At 36.3% G+C, this 18,687-nt stretch overlaps 1 protein-coding gene across 4 annotated transcripts in view; it reads left to right on the forward strand.

Annotated features, from left to right (window-relative positions):
* The window catches only part of LOC122218963 (protocadherin alpha-C2), a 128,583-nt gene that overhangs the window by 59,963 nt on the left and 49,933 nt on the right, over positions 1–18,687 (forward strand). The gene's annotated exons all lie outside the window — the stretch shown is intronic.

Consider the following 18,687-nt stretch of genomic DNA (forward strand, 5'->3'; position numbering starts at 1 on the left):
TGCTTTATCACAATGGCAAAGACTTATAGCACAATATTGAATAGAAATGTTGAGAGCAGGCATCCTTGCTTTATTTCCAATTGTAGGGGGCAAGTGTTCAATATTTCATGCAAGTATTATGGTAGCCAAAGATTTTTCATAAATGCTTTATCTAATTGAGGAAGTTCCTTTCTATTCCTGGTTTGCTCAGAATTTTATCATGAGTAGTTGTTGAATTTTGTCAAATTCTTTTTTTTTTATCTGTTCAATATAAGGTTTTCTCTTTATCCTACTAGTTGGTGAATTACCTTGATTGATTATGTATTTATTTAAAATTTTTTTTTAAGTTTACTTATTTTGGAGAGACAGAGCACAAGCAGGAGAGGGGCAGAGAGAGAGGGAGACACAGAAACTGGAGGCTCCAGGCTCTGAGCTGTCAGCACAGAACCCTATGCAGGGCTCGAACCCACAAGCTGTGAGATCATGACCTGAGCCAAAGTTGGACACTTAACAGACTGAGACAGCCAGGTGCCCCTGGTTTTTTTTTTAATGTTTATTTATTTTTGAGACAGAGAGAAAGAGAGATCACAAACGGGGAAGGGGCCAAGAGAGAGGGAGACACAGAATCCAAAGCAGGCTCCAGGCTCTGAGCTGTCAGCACAGAGCCTGATGCGGGCTTGAACCCACCAGCTGTGAGACCATGAGCCGAAGTTGGACGATTAACCAACCGAGCCACCCAGACACCCCTACATTGAATGATTTTTGAATGTTGGAACAACATTCCATTTCTTGAGTAAATACCACTTAGATATGATTATAATCTTTTTATATGTTGCTGGATTCAACTTGTTAATGTTTTACATCTAATGTAATATTTTTACATCTGTGTTCATGCAAGATATTTGTATGTAATTTTCTCATCTTTTTTTCTTTTCCATCCTTCCCTCCCTTTCTTTCTTTCTCTTTCTTTCTTTTTCTTTCTTTCTTTCTTTCTTTCTTTCTTTCTTTCTTTCTTTCTTTCTTTCTTTCTTGTCTTTGTCAAGTTTTGGTATTATCTGACCCAGTAAGATGACTTAGGAGGTGTTCATTCCTTCTGTTTTCTGAAAGGTGTGTAATACTGTAATAATTTCTTCTTTGAATGAAGCCTCTTGTAGTTGGAGTTTTCTTTTTGGGAAGTTTGAGAATGAATTCAGTTTCTTTAATAGATTTTTCAGTTAAAAATGGAAACACTTGGGACTCCTGTGTGGCTCAGTTGGTTAAGCGTGGGACTCTATTTCTGCTCAGATCACAATCTCACTGCTCGGTTCGTGAGTTCCAGGCCTGTGTCGGATTCTGTGCTGACAGTGAAGAGCCTGCTTGTGATTCCCTCTCTCCCTGTCTCTCTCTGCCCCTCTGTCATTCATGTGCATGAAATTCTCTCTCTCAAAATAAATAAACTTAAAAATATTTTTAAAAAGGAAACACTACCTTTTTGTGTTTCATCTTTTGTTAATCTTGTTAAGTTGTATTTTTCAGAGAATAAAAATCATTTGAAATGAAATACCCATTTTATTTAATTTTTCACATTTGTTGGCACAAAGTTAATATTCTCTCATCTTTCAATGTGTGTTTAATCTGTAGTGATAGCAATTCTTTCATTCCTGATATTGGTGATTTGTGTTTTGTTTCTTCTTTTCTTGATTAGTCTAGCTAAGAACTTATTAATTTTGTTCATCTTTTCAAAGAGCTAGTTTTTGGCTTTGTTGATACATTCTCTATTGTTTTTCTTTTTTTCTTGATTTATGCTTTTATCTTTGTTATTTGCTTTCTTCTAGGACTTTGTATTTACTTTTCTCTGTGTATATAACTGATTTTAGATTTTTTTCCCTAATATAAAAAATTAAAGGTATAAATTTCCCTGTAAGAACTGTTTATCTGCATTAAACAAATAATTTTGATATGTTGTAGTTTTATTTTATTCATATGAAAATGTGTCCTAATTTCTTTTATGATTTATTTTTTCACCCTTGATTACTCAGGAATGTGTTCAAACTTATAAATATTTTCATTTTTCTAGATGTCCTAGTGGTTTTGATTTCTATTTAATTCTGTTGTGGTCAGAGAAGTTACTCTGCATGATTTCAGTCTTTTAAAATTGATTGAGGCTTATTTTGTGGCCTAGCATTCAGTCTGTGTTGGTGGATGTACCAAGTGCACTTGAAAAAAATGTACGTATGGGCATCTGGCTGGCTCAGTCAGTTGAGTGTCCGACTTCAGCCCAGGTCATGATCTCACAGTTCTTGGGTTCAAGCCCCAAATTGGGCTGTGCACTGACAGCATGGAGCCTCTGTCTTCCTCTCTCTCTGCTCCTCCTCCACTCACACTCTCTCAAAAATGAATAAACATTAAAAAAAGAAAAAAAAATGTATATTCTACCGTTTTCAAGTGTAATGATTTATAAACATAAAAAAATCATTATTCAGATTGTCTTTAATGTTTTTTTTCCCCCTAGTTCTATCAGTGGCTCAGGGAGCAGTGTTAAAATATTTATTATTATTTTTCTCCCTTTAATTGTGACCCATTTTTGCTTCATGCATTTTTGAGGCTCTTTATAAGGCATATGTATATATACACATTGATAATCATTAAAAACTTCTTGATTTATTGATCCCTTTACCATTATGAAATATCTCTCTCTTGCTGATAATATTCTTTTTTTCTTCTTTGAAGCATATTTTATCTGATACTAAAGTGGCCTTTCCAGTCTCATATTTAGTGTTTGCATGGAATATCCCTTTTTGCCCATTTACTTTCTGTTTCTTTAAATTTAAAGTGTGCCCTTGTCAGAGTGCCTGGTTGGCTCAGTCGGTGGGGTGTGTGACTCCTGATCTCCATGTTGTAAATTCTAGCCTCATGTTGGGTGTAGAGATTACTTAAAAATAATAAAATCTTAACTAGCTAACAGATACATGAAAATATGCTCAACATCACTCATCAACAGGGAAATACAAATCAAAACTATAATGAGATACCACCTCACACCTGTTAGAATGGCTAAACTAAACAACACAGGAAACAACAGATGTTGGTGACAATGCAGAGAAAGGGGAACCCTCTTACACTGTTGGTGGGCACGGAAACTGTACAGCCACTCTGGAAAACAGTATGAAGGTTCCTCAAAAGGTTAAAAATAAAAATAACCAATAAACATAAAAAAGGGAGGGTGTGCCTGAGTTGCTCAGTTGGTTAAGCATCTGACTTCAGCTCAGGTCATGATCTCACAGTTCGTGGGTTCGAGCCCCACTTTGGGCTCTCTGCTGTCAGTGCGGAGCCTGCTTTGAATCCTCGGTCTCCCTCTCTCTCTCTGCCCCTCTTCCGCTTGCGTGCACACTTGCTCTCTCAAAAATAAATAAACATTAAAAACAAATAAATAAGTAATAATAGAACTACCCTATGACCCAGCAATTGCACTAGGTATTCACCCAAAGAATACAAAACTACTGAATCAAAGGGGCACATGCACCCCAATGTTTATAGCAGCATCATAAACAAGAGCCAAATTATGGAAAGAGCCCAAATGTCCATTAACTGATGAATGGATGAAAAAGATGTGGTATATATACACAATGGAATATTACTCAACCATAGAAAAGAATGAAATCTTGCCATTTGCAGCAATGTGGATGAAGTTAGCGTGTATTATGCTAAGCAAAATAAGTCAGAGAAAGACAAATACCATATGATTTCACTCATATGTGGAATTTAAGAAACAAAACATAGATGAACACAGGGAAAAAAGGGAGAGAGAGGCAAACAGACTCTTAACTATAAAGAACAAACTGAGGGTTGCTTGAGGGTGGGGAGATGGGCTAAATGGGTGAGGGGTATTAAGGAGGCACTTGTGATGAGCACTGGGTGTTCTATATAGGTGAGATGGGCTAAATGGGTGATGGGTATTAAGGAGGCACTTGTGATGAGCACTGGGTGTTCTATATAGGTGATGAATCACTAAATTCTCCTGAAACTAATATTATACTGGATGTTAACTAACTAGAATTTAAATAAAAACTTAAAACATTAAAAAAAAATTAAATAGCTAAAGTATGCCCTTGTAGAAAGACTATTTTTGGATCTTGTTCCTTTATCCATTTTGCTCATCTCTGTCTTTTAATTGAAGGGGTTAGTCCAATAACATTAGTGTAATTATTGATATGTTTGAATTTGTGTTCTCTAACATATCATTTGTCTTTTATTTGTCCCCTCTTATTTATTGCTCTGTTCCCCCTTATCTGTTGCCTTTTGAATCCTTGAATATTCTTTAGAATATCCTTTCATTTTTAGATCTGTATCTACTTTCATTTTTTAGTGGTTGCTGTGAGAATTATAGCATACCTCTTAACTTTCCCCAGTGTAGTCACAGTTACTAGTATATCATTTCATAAGATATAGAAACTTTGCAACTGTGTTAGACCATTCAGATCTTCCTATGCTATTGCTTATGTTATAGGTTTTGTTTGTATTAAATATCATACAATATTAACTCCATAAGACAAAGTTATAATTTTTCATTAAACATTCATTATATATTTTAAAGAAACTAAGGGGGAAAAGTCATTTCTGTTTATATGGACATTTACCATATTCAGTGCTATTAATTTTTTCCTAAAGAACTGAGTGGCCCCATAGGATCTTTTCACTTCGACCCAAAAAACTTCAGTTAGCACTTCTTGTAATGCATATCTCTTGAAGCGATTTCTCTTCCTTTCCCTGTATCTGAAAATCTACTCATTTATCATGTATTTTTGAATGATATAGAATTCTGAGCTGGTTTTGTTCTTATAGCATTTCAAAGATTTTATTCCATTTTCTTCCAGCCAGCCTCCATGATTTTTTTTTTAATGTTTATTTTTGAGAGAGAGAGACAGAGACAGAGAGACAGAGGGCGAGTGAGGGAGGGGCAAAGGGAGAGGGAGACACAGAATCCGAAGCAGGCTCCAGGCTCTGAGCTGTCAGCACAGAGCCCTGATGCAGGGCTCAAACCCACCAGCTGTGAGATCATGCCCTGAGCTGAAGTCAAACACCTGACTGACTGAGCCACCCAGGAGCCCCTCTTTTTTTTTTTTTTTTTTTTTACACTTATTTCTTTATTTTGAGAGAAAGAGAGGAAGTGCACATGAGCAGAGGAGGGGCAGAGAGAAAGGGGAGAGAGGCTCTGTGCTTATAGCGCAGAGCCCAAGGTAGGGCTCGGTCCCACAAACCTTGAGATCATGACCCAGATAGAGAACTAGAATTGGAGGCTTAACTGATGGAACCAGCCTGGAGCGCCTAGCCTCCATGATTTCTGATGAGAAGTCTATAGCTATTCAAGTCATTGTTCCTTTTTTGTAATATGGTTGTTGTTTCTCCTTTTGGGGAGTGAGGGGCACTGATTTTTCAAGGTTTTTTACTTATCTTTGGTTTAGAAGTTTGACTCTGAACTTTTAACGTACTTTTCATATTTATCCTGTTTGAGATTGGCTGAGCTTACTGAATCTGTAAATTTATGTTTTTCATCAAATTTGGAAAAAATTTGGTTCTTATCTCCTCAAATATTTTTTGGCTCTCTTCTCTCTCTCTCCTCTCTGGACTCCAACTACCTACATATGAGACTTTTTGATATTGTCTGGTTTCATCATCTGGGTTAAAGTTTGTTCTTTTAATAATATTCATTCTTCCTATTCCTATATTGTCCCAAAGGTGTCTGAGACTTTGTTTATTTTATTTCAATTCTTTTTCTCTCTCTTAATTCATATTTGATCATTTCTATTGCTCTATTTTCAGGTTCACTGAGTTTTACCTTTGTTATTTCCATTCTTCTATTAGGCTCACCCAGTGAATTTTTAGTAGTAAAATTTCCACTTGGCTCTTTTTTATATTTTCTATTTCTCTGCTAAGATGTACTTTCTTCCCATTCATTGCCAGCATGTTTTCCTTTACCTTATTACATATAGTAGCTACTTTAAAGTCCTGGTCTACTAGCTCCATTATGTGCATCATCTCAGGTTTGGCCTCTAAATGATCTTTACCCTTGAGAATGCATAATTTTGAGAATTCCTTATTTTTTTTCATGTTTATTTATTTAGAGAGAGAGAAAGAGCAAGTAGGGGAGGGGCAGAGAGAGGAGTACAGAGGATCCATCTAAAACAGGCTCTGTGTTCAGAGCAGAAGCCCAACATGGAGTTTAAACTCATGAACCCTGAGATCATGACTTGAGCCAAAGTCAGATGCTCAACTAACTGACTGAGCCACCCAGGCACCCCTCCTTCTTCCTTATATGCTAAGAAATTTTGAATTGTGTCCTGGGTACTATAAATGTTTTCTTGTAGAGACTGCATTCTGTTATATTCCTCTGAAGGGTGTTAATGTTTTAGTTTTAGTAGAGGATAAACTTTGTTGGACTAAAAATATAATTTCTCTCTTGCTTATGATAGGCAATCATTCAAATTTTAGTTTAATTTGTTTAGCTTTAGCCTTAGCTTTCTATATATGTGGTTCAGGGATCTGTAGAGATGTGGGAAGAATTCAAGTACAGAATTTAAAGATTCCTTTTTTTGGACTTCTTTACTCAAATATCCTTCCCCTCCACCACCCTGCTTGCTAGTCGCTACTGGCTTCTTCCTCTTGTTCCTCATGCATGAGAAGCTGAGGGCTATCTATTGGAGCTTTAGCTTCCTCACGCTATGCCATAACCATGACCTGTCTTCATGCCAAAGCAACAAAAACAGGAAACTCACTCCATCCATGCTAATCCCTTTCTCCAAATTTTGACTCCGTTCTACTTCCCCTCAAATCTGCCTACTTTTGCTTATTCTCAAGAGCTCTCAAAGAATTGCTTTATGAATTTGTCTCTGAAAGACCTGTTGTGAGCTTACATAGCTATACTAGATTCAGCTAAATCTCACATTTATCTAAGAATTAAATATATTAATTTCTTAATCTTTGGCTAAAGAGTGAGATATCAAGAAATATCTGTTCTTAAAGGAACAAGATTTAACCCTGTTGGATATAGGGTAAAGATGATATAAAATACTGTGATGAAACCAGTCCATTTAAGTAAAATAAATTTAAAGAAGTAAGTTGACTTTTTCAGTGAGCATTTAGGTACTTATGCGAGTCATATGAAATACATTATAATATGAGACCTTTCTATTAAGGAAAATGAAATATTGCTGTGAACATGATTCTGTGTTTCTTTACTACATTATGAACTAAGATTTTTGGAGACAAATCAGAAGTAAATGAATTGGCTTGTTTACATTGACTGAGAGTATAAATTGGCACAAAAATTTGGGGAGGCAGTGTGGCCTGTCTAACTAAAAATTAAATGTGCATCCTTTTAACTAAGCACATCTCAGAATAAACACAGAGGCATTTACATGCACATACTTTCAGAAGTGCACCTAAATATTCAATCATGGAGTAAAAATAAATTATGAAATATCCATACCATTCATATTATGTAGCTGTTACTAAGAATGAAACAGAATTATAGGCACTGACATGGAAGGATATCCATCATATATGTTAAGTAAAAATAAAAAAGTGAAGTTTCATGATAGTGCATAGAATACAGTTACATTTTGGTAAAATATATATGTGCATATTTACATGTGTATAAGTAAAATCCTGGAGTGACATACAATTATCTGTTAGAAGTGTAATCTATTGGAGAAAGGGATTTGAAAGGACTTTCCCCCCTTTTTTTTTTTTGCTTTTTACAATTCTGGATGAATTAAATTTTGTACAAGGACACATATTATTGAACCTAAATTAAACAAATAGAAGACCAATAAAAAAAATAAAAATAAGTCATCTAGGAATTATCACCAAAATTTATGTCTTGTAAAAAACCTAAAATATATGGATATATTGTATTCACTTATTCAAAACACACATATGTGTGTAATAGCAACTTTTTTTTTTTTTACAGCAGTATAAGCTGTACTTTTACTGGTTAATGGTACCTATATGATTTTTCTTTCATTAGTTACTTCTAAGAATATGTAGAACACCAAGTACCCTTTGCCTTGGGTAGGTGTTCTGTGCAATTGTGTAAGTATTTCAGGAAGGGTCATATATATAGAAATGAGGAGTATCGCTGTAGTAGAAGAGTAAGGCCAGTACAGGAAGCAACTATTAAATTTTTTAAATGTTTATTTTTGAGAGAGAGAGAGAGAGTGCAAACAAGGGAAGGACAGAGAGAGAGGGAGAGACAGAATCTGAAGCAGGCTCCAGGCACTGAGCTGTCAGCTCAGAGTCCCATGCGGGGCTCAAACTCATGAGCTGGGAGATCATGACCTGAGCCAAAGTTGGACGGTTAACTGACTGAGCCACCCAGGCACCCCAGAAAGCAACTATTAAAGGGTAAAGGATAACTCTGCCACTTTACCCAGTGTCTACATTCATTCAGAAAATATTTATTCATTAGTAATTTAAAATTTTTCAGCCCAGACCCTTCTGCTGAGTTCTGAACTCTTGTATCTGATTGCCTAACATCTCTGCTTGGCTTTCTCACAGGCAATTCACCCATGTCTAAAATTGAACCCTTGATTTGTAGACCTGCTCAGACCATCTCTTCCCAAAGCCTTTTTAGAATCTGATTCCGCTGTCCACTCAGTTCTTCATGCCAGAAGCTGGGGAGTCAGTTCTTGACAGCTCCCTCTCTAGAGGGTAGCTTGTCGTTTCTCTAATTAATCAGTCCTACAAATTCTACCTCTGAAACTCAGTTTACAGGTGTCCATCTTCAACTGACAGCCATTATCTTGGTCTACATCACCATCTTACCTCCCCTGGATGCATGTAATAGCCTTCTAACTGGTTTTCCTGCACCCTTACCCCGACCCCTGCTCACTATAGATCGTTCTCCATATAGCAATTATGGTAATATTTTTAAATATATGCAGTGGGTCATCTTATGCACCTGATTGAAACCTAAAATAGTGTACTACCTTGGAATAAATGAAATAAAATCCAAACCCTTTATGGTAACATACAAGACTATAAGATCCTACCCTGGTGGTTTCCCATCCATCTTATACCACTCTTCCATTGCTTCCTATGCTTCAACCATAATCTTCAGGTGTGACTCACTTTTTCTACTCTAGTGTTTTCACACTTGCTGTTCCCCCAGCAGGAAATGCTGTCCCTTCTAGTCTTTGCATGGCTGGCCTCTTCTCATCCTTCTGGTCACAATTTTTTTTTAAATTTTTTTAGTGTTTATTTATTTTTGAGAGTGAGAGACAGAGACAGAGTGTGCGTGGGGGAGGGGCAGAGAGAGAGGGAGACACAGAATCTGAAGCAGGCTCCAGGCTCTGAGCTGTCAGCACAGAGCCAGACGCGGGGCTCGAACTCACAAACTGTGAGATCATGACCTGAGCCAAAGTTGGACGCTTAACGGACTAAGCCACCCAGGCGCCCCTGTGGTCACAATTTTTAAATGTTACCTCCTCAGAAAGGCCTTTCCTGATATCCATATCTTAGTATATTTCCTTCAGGTATCCTTTATCATAATTTCTTGATTGTTTCTTTTATGTCTTTTTCACTTTTTGCCTATTTGTTTATCATCCTCTTCCCTTATTGCACTACTCCATGATCAGTATCATGTCTATTTCTTTTGCAATGGTTCCTCCAGCATCCAGAAGAATGTCTAACACATAATAGTCATTCAATCAATATTTGTAGCGTGAATGAGTAAACTCTGTCCCTTAAGCATGTTGAACTGGGAAGATATGTACACACCTAGCTCTAATTTAATATATAAATTAAAACTATACATGAGAGGTACCAGGAGAGTGCTACACAGGTTAAATATCTACTTCAGTCCTTGTCACAAAGTTAATGTTCAATAAATGTTGAATGAATGAAAAGTTCCCCAGCATCTGAAAGTGGACATGTTTTCTTTTAATAAAAATAAATGGGGTGCCTGGGTGACTCAGTCCATTGAGCATCTGATTTTTGATTTTAGCTTAGGTCATAATCCCAGGGTTCTGGGATCGAGCCCTGTGTTGGGCTCCACACTGAGCGTGGAGCCTGCTTAAGATTCTCTCTCTCCCCCTGTGCCCCTCTCCCCCTCTTATGCACACACACTCTCTCTCTAAAATAATTTTTTAAAGTTATAAAAAAATGAAGGGACACCTGGGTGGCTCAGTTGGTTAAGCATCCGACTCTTGAATTAGGCTTAGGTCATGATCTCACAGTTCATGAGTTTGAGCCCTGCATTTGGCTCTACACTAACAGCATGGATTCTCCTTCTCTCTCTCTCTCTGCCCGTCTCTCAGTCTCAGTCTGTCTCTCTCAAAATAAATAAATAAACTTAAAAAAGAATACAGTGAGTTTGTTTTGTTCTGACTTCTGCAGTTAAAATTCTTACACCCTAATTTGGGGCACCTGAGTGGCCCAGTGGGTTGGGCATCTGACGCTTGATTTTGGGTCAGGTCATGATCCCAGGGTCATGAGATAAAGCTTCGTGTCAAGCTCTGCACTGAGCATGGAGCCTGCTTAGGGTTCTCTCTCTCTCTCTCTCTCTGTCTCTGTCTCTCTCTCTCTGCCCCCCTCTGCTCCTCTCCCCAGCTTGCTTGCACATGCTCTCTCCCAACTCTGTCTAAAAAACAAAACAAAACAAACAATTCTTACACCCTAACTGAAAGCATTTTTTTCTTTACAAATTCTGAGATTTAAAAATTTTAAAAAGAATAGACATAAGCTAAAAATAAATGGAAATACAATGCACATATTTCTCAAGGGTTAGGTTCCAAAATAAATATGTATGGTGAATATTATCTTTAAGTAATAGTAAGCTTGAAAATCACATACATTTTAACAAGTAAAATTTTCCTGGTTGTATTGGTACCACCTTACAAAGAAATTCTCATGGATGCTAAAACTTGAGAGCTGCTAAACTTATGTAAATCAGGGAAGAAAAGAAATGTCTATATCTAGACATTCAAATTTTTCTGCCTTTAAGATAAATGATGAATGAGGGTTTGTTGGAGAATTACAAAGTTTCTGCTTGCCTACAGGGTTTACTCCAAACACTTTTAACGTTGACTCAATAATCTTGATGTATATTGAAATATTTCTTTAATGAGATTGGCACATACTAGATTATGAATGCTTGATGAATTTGAATTTAAATCTTGCTTAATTAGACCAACATACAAGAGTTTTGGAATACTTATATGGAGAAAAATGTGATTTATTATTTCCTGCATTTCCAAGTTGGCATTTCCTGTTTACTACCATTGAATCCCTTCATAATTTTTTTTCAAAATATATTGGCCCATGGGGAAGTAAGATTAGGAAATGATTAATGATAATTTTCTGGGCTTGTCTGAAACCTACAATTGCCAAGTTCTCAGAATTATAACTGGCTTTTTCATCCAGAGATGCAGTATTCATCCTTGTACCCAGGAAATCACAGCCTGACTTTATTAGGATGGTTGCTACTTTCTTAACATATCATTATTGACCCTTGGAAAGAATGACTTTTTGTAATTTGAAAATCTCCTTTATTTCTCAACTTCTGCTAGCTTAAGGAGCACTAAATCCACATATCCTAGGAGGAATAGCTGTGCAATATATCCTATGTATATATTGATTTATGAACCAATGAATGTTTCATATACAGCTGAGATTTTAAATGAGCTTATGATAATTGGATCAAAAGAATACTAGTCCAGCTTAAGAATACCATAGATAACTAATCATGGGAAGCTATGATGAAATTTTAATTGTAAAGGATATTGAAAATCCTAGGGTGACAACTCTGTTATAATAGATGTAACACTGAATTGGAAAGAGAGAAAGTGAGATTTTTACTGAGATCTGCTTGAAATCAACTCTGTATTTCTAGTAAATTATTGAACCATTCTATGCCTCAGTTCTATATCTTTGTTGAAGTTACCACTCTATCGCCTTGGTTCAACAAGGATTTGTTAGAGAATTGTCCAATAGAGTTAAATAAAGAAAAGTCACAGGTAAAGTGTTGATTGATTGGGAAGTTTTGTGTATATTTTTTCCTATTCAGTGCTGAAAAGCTGAAGTTGGCATCAACCAACTTCAGGTTGTAGATGCATCAAGTTAAATGATTTTAAGATTTTTGAGACTATTAGTTCGGAGGTGCTGTATGAATAGAAGCAGTACTACATTTTCCTTCTCTCTACCTAATTCTGTCAGTTAGGTAGAGTATATACTTTTTGCTTGTGATATTAAAAAAGAGAGAGAATGCAGAAGCTTGGATTTTCCAATTCTTTTTTGACACATCCTTCCTTTCTCCTCAGGTTATTTGGATAATTTCATGAGACTTCTATCCCTATGCTGCCCCCTTCTTTTTTTTTTTTGCTAATAATCACTAGGAATTTATATACTGATTTTTTACATGCTTCATCTCAATCAACATTTGTAGTAAGTACTATGTTTTCCATATATTACTAAGCTGAGTTTTAGGGAAATTAAACAACTTTTCCAAGGACACATAATTAGTAAACGGTAGAGCTAGATCTTGAATCACAGAGTCTGGTTTTACTTCAAGCAGGAGTGCTAGAAGGCGGCCCTGCCTAGGTGCATGATCTCAGCATATAATGTGATTAAAAACCTTGAAGTGGGCGGTGGGTCTGTAATTGCTAGTGGAATTTAATCCTAGATCCTACTACCTAAAAGTAAAAAAATTCTGAGGTTACCACAAAATTCAAGAATCTAGAAGTCTTTTCTAAATAACTTTAATAAAAGGAGCTTTGATAAAGTTTTTTTTAGATAACCTTAATTCTCATCAAAATGCTTTAAAGGATCTTTTAATATTCACAGAAATACAGTACATCCTAACTTAGCTAATTTAGAGGATTTATATTTTATCCACCTTATAACGTGTTGTGTACACATAACTGCTGAAGGAATTATGTAACAAAATCTACCACAAGGAATACATGAGTGGCATTTAATTCAGAAAAGTCCAAGTCATTTGTAAAACCCCATTTGTAAGAAAATTGTAGGTGGGATGATGATACTGAAAGAAGAGATTGGGATATGAAATACAAATTTATTTTTATCACAATTTTGCTAATAAGGCCAGCCATTAAAAAAAATTCAGATGATCCAATAGAAGTCTCTAAAAGAAAAAGAAATTTGTAGTTATGGAAATAATTGAATAGGATCCCATATGAAATACTTTGAAATTAATAGCTCTTGAGACCAGATAATACAATTCTTAATCAGGAATGCATGTGTAGTGGTCAGATGTCATAGTAGAATCTCAAGAAACAGAGGCATGGAAAAAAGTTTCCTGGAGATTCTGAGCCATTATCTTCATCAATACTCATTGTGCTCTTGTGAGGATTAAATGAGATAATATGTATAGGAATAATGTGTATAGAAATTCTATAATATGTATAGAAATTCTATAATATGTATAGAAATAGTAACTCTCAAGTGCTAAGGCATCAGGAGGAAAGAGGGACCCAAAAAGTCAACAATCACTTCATACTCTGAATATATGAACAGATACTTTTGAGAAGTATCTGAGAGGTATAGTTTTGTTTTGTCCAAAGAGCAAGCAAACTATGGCCTTTATTTAGACTGAGCTTAAGTCATATCTTAGAAAACAGTTAAATCCAAGGAACCTCAACAATATGTAAATTTTTTTTATTTTTGAGAAAGAAAAAAAAATATCCAAATCAATGAATGCTTTGGCTAAAACCCACTTGGGAACAAAGATGTTCTTTAGTGCCAGATTCCCATCTTATTTTATTCTATGGCTAAAATCCCAAGAATTACAGAGAAGAAACAGGGCCAGATTAGGTTTTCTATTAAAATAAGAGGCCCCAAGTGATGAATGGAAACTTGGAACAGATTTTAATGCTAGCAGAAATTAGCTTAAATACAAACTTAGGAATTTCTGGCGTGTATTGAATCTCAAATAGGATATTGGTATTAATTTTAGTGAATTAGAAACATGGCTTAACCTAAGCAGTTGTTCTCATTCCAGAGAGCTCAATTTCTTGCTGGATTGGCCTGGACACTTGATGCTTCCTTGTCTTGAGTCATTGATAAAATATGGAATGGGATAAGACCAGTGGGGGATTGCTGTATGACTCAGAATTAACCTTCAGAAGCATTAATAACACTAACATTAATTAACACTCTTTGGTACTGTTATTCAAACAATTATGAAATCACTTAATTCTATTATGCAGCCTTTCTTAATTTCGTCTGCAAGGATATAGTGGGAGATTTTGTTTAGTTGTCTCCTTGAACTTCAGATAGAATGTGCCTATAGCATTTCCATTATCAAAGATTCTAGCAACTGAATATCTAAAATGCCAATGAGAAATATTTTTTTTAAGTCCATGTGGTTGGTTTGATGTTATCAGTTTTTAGTTAAGCCAGTGTAGTCTCTGGTATGAATGCCTTCATTTCTAAATGCTCATAAACAATCGCTTTATTGATATTAGAGTTTGAAGGAATTTATATCAAGCTCAATGGCACTTTTTTAAAAATAGGAAATTTGGTTCCCTGGTTACATCTGTAAGTGCTTCCATTGCCCTGGAAGATCATTTATCTAGTTAAAGACATTTGACTTACTGCTGGCACTGATCTTGAAGTTTAAGTTCTGCTTACACATTTCCTTCAATGAAAAATAAAGAATTTGGGTGAGATAGTTTGTAAATATCTTTCAACCTTTAACATTCTATGATTTTTGTTAGGCTTTCTCCAAAATAATTGGAACAGTTTGATTTTATCTGTCAGTATTACACTGTCTGCCCAAATCCTTTGGCCTACTCTCTCTTTAATGTTACTCATCCAAAGATAGTTTGAGTATCTTTGCTTATTCTAAGCAATTTTCAGATGCCTCAGTTAAGAATCAACAGTGTATTATATTTGTTTCTCAAAACTAAAAATATAGAGATCTTTCCCTAAAAGTTAATGCATTCTCTCTGGAGGGAAGGGAATGTGAAAAAAAAAAATACCTGTAATGTTATATGAAAAATCTTTTTATCTCCCCATCTACTGGTTGCTATACCTGTAAAGAAGGCTGTAAACACATTGAAAAGTATTTTACTTCTGGAGATGCATAAATATCAGAAGTCCTGTTCCTTTATAACAATGTGAAATTGTTTAACTTCTTTGGACTGCACTAAACATTGGGATGTTCATGGTCTCTGTTTCTAAATTATATATATATATATATATATATATATATATATATATATATATATGCTCAGTTTGTGAAACAACACAAATATACATCTTAAAAATGAAAATTAGATCCTTCCTGGGGCACCTGTGTGGCTCAGTGGGCTAAGCATCCAACTCTCGATTTTGGCTCAGGTCATGATCTCATGGTTTGTGAGATTGAGCCCTGCATTTGGCTCTGCACTGATAGTGTGGAGCCTACTTGGGATTTTCTCTCCTCTCTCTTTGCTCCTAACCAACTCCTCCCTCTCTCTCTCTCTCAAAATAAATAAATAAATAAATAAACTTAAGAAATTATTTTAAAAAATTAGATCCTTCCTGATTTGGCAGATATTATTTTTTTAATTTTTTTAAAATGTTTATTTGTTTTTGAGAGAGAGACAGAGTGTGAGTGGCGGAAGAGCAGAGAGAGAGGGAGACACAGGATCCAAAGCAGGCTCCAGGCTCTGAGCTGTCAGCAGAGCCCGACCCAGGGCTCGAACCCATGAACTGTGAGATCATGACCTGAGCCGAAGTCAGACGCTGAAGAGACTGAGCCACCCAGACACCCTGCCAGATACTCTTATCATGGCCAGCCCAAAGCCTGATCAAACTAATGGATTATGTCCCCTTGACCTATGGCCAGAAGACTCCAGATGGTTTGGTTCTAATCATTTCAAAGTAAAATTATTTGTAATGATGCAATAATAAAGGGAAAATTTATGTGAATTAGGAGAGTTCACTGAGTGCCAATATTTTTCTTAATAGGCCTAATTCAGTTGTGTTGTGATTGGTTTTGCTCTTGTGCCCAATGACCTCACGATGGATGTATTTTACAAATGCAATTAAGGGATACAATTGAGGAATACTATTTAAAAGTTATTATCTACCAAGGGGATACACAAAACCATGTCTACTATGGCACTTCTCTCATCATGTCACTTTTCTTGTTGGTTATGTAAGCAGCAAATACCTGTACTTTATAAGTTATAATTACAATACAAAGTAGAAAAAGCAATAACATAATACTTTTGGGCAGAGCCTTTTTTAAAGTCCAGCAACTTTATTAGAGGGATTCAGTTCTCCAGGTTTGAAATACTTGTATTTCAAATATTAAAGGAAGAAATCTATAGTAAGGTCATTTCAGACTCTTGAGCCCTCTCTCCATTAGAAATGGCCTGTTCATATACAACAAAGAGGACAAGCCTGAATTGTAGCAACTCTTGAATTTGCTAAAAAAGGATCTGAAGAAAATTACACAATCATCATTTATTGTGAGTTTATAAGGTCTCCCACACTGTGAAGAATACACAGAAATAGAAGGCATGGCTTCTACTTGCAGGTTGCTTCTAATTCAGGTAAAGAAATGCTACTAAAGCTTTTGGATGAATTAAAGAATGACACATGTCAGCATTCAGAAATATGTGGCAGACTGTGAAAGGGGGGGAAAGGCCATTGTGATTAGAATAGACAATGTTTTATGGATTAGGTGAGTTTTAAGATGGATTTTTGGAACGTATATAAGACTTAGGGGGAGAAAAAAGAAGAAGCTATTTCTATCTGAGAGAATTGCACAAGTTGTAAATTTAGTTCTGTTCAAAAAACATTAATTAAGTGCCTCTGTGCCAAGCACTATACTGGGTGCTGAAGATTATAGCATGCTTAGGAACTCTTTCGTACCCTGTTGCTAAAGTATTTTCACGTATCCTAAAAAGGTGAATCTCTCTCTTGTGAGGAAGTAAATCCCGTGGAGGAATTCTCATGACAGAAGTCCCTTTTCCTTGGTGATATAAAATGGGAGTGGTTTTTGTTTTCAAAATACAGGATAATCTCTAGAAGTAATTGGAAAGCTTAACTTTGGAGCTCACTCAGCTTCATCACTGTCTTCCTATCTGGCATAGTTTCAGATACTCACCTGTGTTTGATACCTAAAAGGCTATATATAGACTGTCAACTAAGGTATTATTTGATAATAAATTGTTGCATTTTAGTAATAATACTTGTCAGTCACTATGCAAATTGCTTTATATATATCATCCCATATAATCATAACTACCTGTGAGTTTTACTTAATATTGTGTCTTCCCTGATTAAAATGAGTGAACTGAAGCTTGGGTTTCAGTGCATGTCCATGGCCACACAGTCATTGGCAAGGGTGTGAATGACTCCAAACTCTGTGTTCCTAAACATTGTGTTATTCTGCTTTTTAATAGGGGTTCTTAAAGTTCCAAGGAAAGGAGTGTATAGTGAGAGAAGGAGTGGTCAAGGCATTAATATTCATATTTCTAGACAGGACACTTGCCAGCAATGTAAGCAATCTCATTCCACCAAGTAGGAAGGTTGGCAATTTTTAAAAGGTTGGAAAGCCAATTTTTAAAAGGTTGGCAAGAGGCTAAGTACAATAGTGTGTGGAACAAAATTATTGTAATATCATAGTACAGTCAATGGGGTGCCTGGGTGGCTTAGTTGGTTGACCAGCAGGCTCTTGATTTAGGCTCAGGTTATGATCTCACAGTTCATGAGATAGAGCCCAGTGTCTGGCTCCATGCTGACAGCGTAGAACCTGCTTGGGATTCTCTCTCTCTTCTCTTCTCTCTGCCCCTCCCCCATTCACATGCACACTGTCTCTCAAAATAAATAAATAAACTTTAAAAAATATATAGTACAATCTCTTTGGTACAATGTCTTTGAAAAGGTGTCTGATTTGTGTTGGTTTTCTGTTTGCCTTCCCAATCACTGAGGGAGTAAATACTAGTTGAAGCTTATGATCCTGACACATCAAAATGGACAACCTGGCAGGTGTCCTTGCTGAAAGGTGACAAAATTGCTAAAAGGCAAGCCCCGGTTTTTTTGTGTTTTTTTTTCTCTAGAGATGTGACACTTGGGGGCTTCCATTAAAAACTTCACCAAGACTTTGTCATTTTAATCTCTTCCTTAAGTGCCTTTGATCTTTTTAGGGGCACAGATCCATGCATGGTCAATACCCAGTGGCCAGGTTTCTGAGCTGTGGGCAAAGGTGGCAGTGACTGTCAGGGCCTGGGAGGAGATGAGAGAAGAAAAGGTCACTCCTCCTGACAACTTATAACTTGACTCCACTTAGAAGCCATTTATTTTCAGAAATAAGTAATGGGTGAAGACATAGGCCAGGCCTACAACTCATGCACTTGAGAGTTTAAGGCTTTCTGAGATCAAATTACCACAGCAAACAGAGATAGAATTATTGTAGGGACATTTGGGGAGGAAGCAGACAGAGAGGGAGAAGTGAGAGACCTAAGAAAGGAGACAGGAATAGAATGTGATGGAAATTACTTCCCACTCTGCACCCTTGAGGGAACAAAGAGGACAAATAAGAAGCAGCAGTGATAGGAGGAGTCTGGGAGCATCTCTGGAATAAAATTGGTTAGGTTATGGAGTGTTGTCAGCAAGTTCACTTAGTGGGTGGAAGGGAGGGATGTGCTAGTCCAGGCCTTTGAAATCTGGCAGGATTGTTGCCTTGGGCCCTTCACCTATGCCCTCAAGGCAGGA

This window comes from Panthera leo, chromosome A1, assembly GCF_018350215.1.
Source record: "Panthera leo isolate Ple1 chromosome A1, P.leo_Ple1_pat1.1, whole genome shotgun sequence".
In the NCBI taxonomy this organism is placed as follows: Eukaryota; Metazoa; Chordata; class Mammalia; order Carnivora; family Felidae; genus Panthera; species Panthera leo.